This window comes from Anolis sagrei, chromosome 2, assembly GCF_037176765.1.
Source record: "Anolis sagrei isolate rAnoSag1 chromosome 2, rAnoSag1.mat, whole genome shotgun sequence".
Lineage (NCBI taxonomy): Eukaryota > Metazoa > Chordata > Lepidosauria > Squamata > Dactyloidae > Anolis > Anolis sagrei.
The window spans coordinates 29,250,432-29,257,142 of NC_090022.1; positions in this window are offsets into that span (position 1 = coordinate 29,250,432).

The following is a 6,711-nucleotide window of genomic DNA, read 5'->3' on the forward strand; positions in this document are numbered from 1 at the left end:
TTTATCTTATCTGAGGTACTTCTTTCACTCTGTTCTCCAAGACAGGAAACACAATCACCTTAGGGATAATTAAGTATCTGTACTGTAAACTGGAGCTTTAAACATGCCTTAACTCTGTCCCATCTATTTATGTATATTTAGCTATTGGAGTTCTAGCCTATCTTTCTCTCAAAATGAGTTTCTAAATTTCAGAATTGGAAGAACCCGAAGGGCCTTCTGATTCAACTCAATTCTGCCGTGCAGGAATACACAATCAAAGCACTTATGACAGATACAGAGAAAGAGGCTGCCACACTCCAAGACAGCATATTCCATTGTTAAACAGCTTTATTTTCAATATGGGTGATGCCTGGAGACTAGGACTCAGAGAAATGGGTTCAAATTACCAGAAATGAGACTCCACCTGAACATTAGGAAGAACTTCCTAACTGTGAGAGCTGTTCAGCAGTGCAACTCTTGGCCCGGAGTGTGGTGGAGGCTCCTGCCTTGGAAGCTTTTAAACAGAGGCTGAATGGCCATTTGTCAGGAGTGCTTTGATTGTGCTTTTCTTGCATAGCAGGGGGTTGGACCAGATGGCTCATGTGGTCTCTTCCAACTCTATTATTTTATGAAATTCTTTCTAAAGTTTAGGTGGAATATAGGTTTATTGGGTTGCTGTAAGTTTTTCAGGCTATATGGCCATGTACCAGAAGCATTCTTCCTGATGTTTTGCCTCCATCTATGGCAAGCATCCTCAGAGGCTGTGAGGTCATGTAATCCAATCCCCGCCATGCAGGTTCTTAAAGAGAAAGGTTGGCAGGCTGCACCAGACTGCAGCTTCTGCCCATCCCTTTCATCCATAAACTGAGGATGGAAAGTTGCCAAAAGCCATAAACTGTGGATGGTTTTATTGTGAGTGTCCTCAAGATTAGCAGCCTAAGAGCTGTCTTTTGCTAGTGTCCATGGTGGATGCATGCATGTTCGGAACAGAGAAGACTCATGATACCACAAGCAAATCCAGCTGTATAGCTCTTCTAATTCTTCATTGCTTGATGAAGGGAGCTCCTAATCATATAAAACAATTTCCTACACAATACATGACCCTCGATATCAGTGAAGTTTGTTGTCTCTAAAGTAGGTTTGGAAACCAGGTGGCTCTTCAGGTTTTCTTGGCCCATAACTCCCAGCAGACCTACTCAACATATGGAGCTTTGAGGGTGTTGTAGTTCAGCCTGTGATTGTGTCTGATGTTAATGGGGATGAGGGTTTTCCTGGACCTGAGTTAAGCCCAAGCCTTGCTGGCATTTCTCATGAACGGAGTGCGTCTCCTGTAGATTTCCAAGGTCAAATTCCTGGGAGAGGCTCACGGTAGTCTTTCTCTGAGAAACTGTCTCCTGAACATGATTTATCAGGTGCAGAATTTAATGAGTTTGAAGAAGACAAGAATTTTCTAAACTAAGACAAAGACAGAAGACAAGACTTTTCTAAATTAAGACAAAGTACTCAAGATCGCAGAAGATCAGCCCATCTGCTAGAAAAGAGAGATAAGAAATTCTTATCTGGTTGTAAAGGTAAGGAGAATGCTTTCCTTTCATTTCATGGGACAGGAAAAACTTTATATGAGATGAGGAAAGGATTTTATCTCAGTCTTGTCAATATTGGATTTTCATGATGGTCTTATTTCCAAGTGTATTTCTAGTTTCATGTTTCAAGTTTTGGCAGTTTCCTGTTCTGGGTATTGGATCTCCATGCTGTCTTGTTCTTTTGGGTTTTGCATCTTTGGATCTTGTGTTTTTACCTTTGTATCCTGAAGTTCATGGACTATCTGTACTCTTTGGAAAATACTATTTTGGACTATACTGTTTCTATCATTTTTATTGCTTTGCTTACATATATCCTTCAATAAACTACTTGCTGATTTTACTATACTGGTATAGTGTTTGAGGACAGAGGTGTTCCTGCTCTAGGATATAACAGAGAGATGTTGGGAATTGAATTTCAAGGATGCCTGGATGATATCTATTTTTTTTAATCTCAAAAGGGCAGGACCATAATTTGAAAATAGTACACTATTTAACAGAAAGTAGGAGATTTTTATAGCTGCAATATATTTCTGTTGTAATGCAAATTATTTCAGGATAGGTGGTTTGTCTTAACTGGCATTTAAGGCACATTAGATTTACAAAAGATCAACTCCTGCTAACATGATTACAATTTGCTCTTCAAGACTGATCCCTATACCATGAGATTTTTTTTATTGGAGCTATCTTCGATCTTTGCAGATGTGTATGTTTTATAACAGTAGCTGTTTCTTAGAATAAGAAAAAATAGGATTCTGATTATAAATTAAATGATGATCATTTTCCATGTCCTTATAAAAGCTAATATTGCAACATTGGAATGTTAAATGTTCACTTTGCATAACTCAGTGGATGGACCCATCTTATAACCTTTTCAGCATTTGAATATGTGGCCCAGGGATCTTATCAATATATTTATCTGGAAATTTGTTTGTACTTTATTGAAGGTTACACATATATCTTCTCACTGTTGGACTTTTATTTTCATTGTATGCATTTTTCTTCCAGCAACGTAGGGGTTTTTTTTGCGCTGATCTTTAGTCCCCTGCATATTTCCTTTATGCAACTGACATACTACACATTTTTCTTTTTGTAAACGAGCAAATCTTTGATCCTGACTTTTACCTTCTGGCAAGATTAGCACAGATAGAACCATGACAACAAAATGATGACAGTAGGTCTATAACTCATGAAATAGGGACTATCCCTTTTGCATTACTGCTGGTATTATAGGTTATCTCAACATTCTCGTATTACTCTTCCAGGTTTCTTGCTGATATTTCCAAATACAACATGTAAATATGGCAGGAAACTTCAAATTTTTCTTACTTGTTGAGATTCCTGATATAAAATGTCAGTCTAGTGAAAGAGATTTAGATTTAAATAAGCAGAGAACACCCTTCCCTCTCTGGGGAAATATCCTTGCTATTAGTTTGTTTAGCTGCTGGTAATAACCGGCTCAGCTCAATAACTGGCTGCCTCGGTGCTGTCGGGCTTCACTCCCTCTCCACAGAGTCTGTGTTGCTTGATGGTTTGGGGAGGCAGTAATTATGGTTTTGTACCTCAGCTCAGTCTAGGTATTCTAGGCTCAGCCTGGAGCTCTTATTCCACACTAGTAATAGAAAAGCTCAGTTAATTTTGCAGGAATTTTCTTTGAACACAGGATCCCAATTCTCATCTTTGTTGCTACCCAACAAAATCAAAGCAAGAGTGAGACCAAGATCTTGCTTAGGAGAAATTCCCAGTGGGCTTCCCAGGCTCCACTATCAAACCCTCTCAGTCACTTCGTTCTACTATCAGTATTTATCCCACAGTCTTATTTAGCAATCCACAACAGGCAAGCCACACAAGCAGACCAACTTCTGAAGGTGTTTCCAAACAGTTCACAGTTCACAATTCAAACTTTTAAGACTACATTAGCTACACTAAACGAACTTCAGTAAAATTAAAGGATTCAAGGATTCAAGGTCAACAGTCTGCAGTCTGCAGACCAAGAGTTTGAAGTTAAAAGTTCATAATAAACTAAGAGAGACTAAATTATTTATTTATTTATTTATTTCAAGCGTTTATACCCCATCCTTCTCGACCTTCGAGGAGGGACTCAGAACAGCTTCCAAACAGGCAACAATTCAATGCCAAGCATGATATAAAACACACAATAAATACATCCATATACATTAAAATCATTTAAAAATATACATTAGAACTAGTTTGCCAGATTAAAATTGTCATATTAAAATCATAGTCCAAAACAGTCCAAGTATAGTCCAATAAAATCTTGTCTTCCCAGCAAAACAATTATTCTGTGAATGCTTGAGCACATAACCAGAATTTAAATTTCTTCCAGAAGGTCAGAAGGGAGGGGGTGGATCTAATCTCATTAGGGAGGGAGTTCCACAGCTAAGGAGCCACCACGGAGAAGACCTCTTGTCCCCACAAAACACAACTGCAATGGCGGTGGGACTGAGAGCAGGGCTTCCCCAGATGATCTTAAGGTCCTAGATGGTTCATAGAGGGAGATATGTTTAGACAGGTTTACTGGGCTGGAACCATTTAGGGTTTTATAGGTTAACACTGGCACTTAGATAACTGGACCAATGCTGCTCCATGGTGGGCTTCCGTGTCAGGCCCCTTCTACACTGCCATATAAAATCTATCTGCTTTGAACCAGGTTATATGGCACATGTGGATTCACATAATCCAGTTCAAAGCACATAATGTGAATTTGTTGAAGGGCCCTCAGAGGCATGGAGAAATCTGTCCCAGGTTTTAATCTGAACATTAAAGGATCTACCCAAAGTGCTGGATCTATTTTTGTGGGAATGAGGAGTGTTCAGCAACTTGGTTTTTAAACTCTGAACTAAAACCTGCAGCGAACACATCATCTCATGGAGTGCACCAGGTTTAACTCTTTGTGGGACTACTACTTTGACATCTGAAAAATAGAAAAGTGACCAAAAGAGATGAGAAACATGCTTTAATGCTATTTTCCTGCTTCTTGGCAGGGAGTTGGACTGGATGGCTCATGAGATCTCTTCCAACTCTATGATTCTATGATTCAGAACTGGGAGAATCATTAATTCCTTTAGCTCCTACTGGTTTAGTAAGAGAGGACCACAACTACCAGAATCTGAAAAGGTTACATTCTTGACATCAACTAACAGAATTCTATAAGCAGAAAGGGCTATGATGTCTTTGGAAGGTTTTGTCCAGAAAAGTAACTTTTCAAAACAATTATAGCAATGGTAATTTAAAGACTTTGCTGGATCCTCACGGCTTATAGTCATAAAATTTACAGTGTTTGTGGTTTAAGAGCTATACCCAAGTTAAACATGTTTAAACTTTAACTCTAACAATGTTTGACTTCAAGAGTGTCGTCATACCAGTTCCAGTTTATAGATTACCTTATGAATAAGAAACAGGTTTACTTTGCAATCCACAGGCAGATAAAATATCGTTTTTACATTTCCTCCTGGAAATGATAAAGAAAAATAGCTAGAGAAGTAGAGAGAGAAGAGCACCCCAACTCTCTTTTCCTGCTTTCTTCCAACTCCCATATAAATCATTCCATATTCAGAAGTACTTTACTTCTAATTCTAACTTTTTTCAAAAGTCCTTCTGCATTCAGGTCAGCCTGATCACTATGTCGTGTGTGTGTGTGTGCGTGTTTGAGGAATGTACTAGAAGTATTTTTTTCTGATTTAATTTGAAGGTATTCATTACAAACATCACAATCATTTGTGGTTTGTGGACTTAGCTGGGGGAGGGCGTTCCCCCTCCTGTACATATCCATTTTGGACTTGGCCTTTCCCCTTTTTTTCTTTTCTTGCCGTTTATATGCGCCTAACAGTTGGAAGGGTCCACAAAGGCCATCCAATCCAACCTTCTGCTATGTAGAAGGACACAACAACAACACTCCTGAAAGAAGTCTGTCCAACCTCTCATTGACAAACTCCACAAAGGAGAGTCCATCACCATCTGAGGCAGTCTGTTCCACTGTCAACAACTCTTGCAGTTTTTTTCTCTAAAGTTTATGTGGACTCTCTTTTCTTATTTCACTTAACTTTTTTTCATGTTCTAATCTCTGGGGCAAAAGAAGACAAGCTCACTTCATCTTCTCTGTTACATCCCTTCATTTATTTAAAGATAGCTATTGTGTCATCTGTCTGGTTGGATCTGCATTGCCATATCATCCTGATTTTCAAAGCAAATAATCCACATTATCTGCTTTGAACAGGATTATATGAGTCTTCACTGCCATATAATCCAGTTCAAAGCAGATAATTTGGATTGTATATGGCAGTGTAGATGGGGCCTCAGTCTGACTTTCTCCAGACATATTCAGCTCCCTGAGCTGTTTCTCATAATGCTTAGTTTCCAAACCTTGCCCCATATTGCTCAAATGTTATGAGACTGATTGATTGGCACAAATGTTTCTATTGTCTTTTTCTCTTACATATTGCCTAATACAAGTCTGAGACCTAACAAGTGCTGGTTGACAACCACTCTCCTCTCCCTTTGGAATGTGACACCTTCAGTGTTTAGAGAGAGAAAGAGGGAAAGTTAAGAACACCAATAGTTTGAACTGAGTCAGAGACACAAGAAGCTGGAGAGAAGAAATGAATGGAAAAACTTAGATGAAATGTAAGAAGAGCTTGGACAGGAAGGGGCTCCAAGGGCCATATTGCTTCCTTTTACCAGACCCTTTTTGGAGATTTAAGTATGCTTAAATATCATGTCTCAGGTTTCTAAGGCCTCTTCCATACAGCTGAATAAAATCCCAGATTATCTCCTTTAAACTGGAATATATGGCAGTGTGGACTCAGATAATCCAGTTCAAAGTAGATGTGGGATTTTCTGCTTTGATATTCTGGGTTATATGACTGTGTGGAAGGGCCCTCAAATATGAAGACTGATACGAGTGGGATTAGATCCATGGTGCTATACTATGAATCTAGCTCCACTTCTATCAACATTCATATCTTGGAAACCCAGTGTGACAGATATAAGCAGGTCCTCAGTTGCAATTCCTCCTCATACTAGAGATTGTTCATGCAAGGAGGATTGTACAGGATTATCAGCCAGTTGCTTCCCTATCAACAGGGGAAACAGAATCCAGTTGATTGCAACTACTGCCTAGTAAATCATTGGA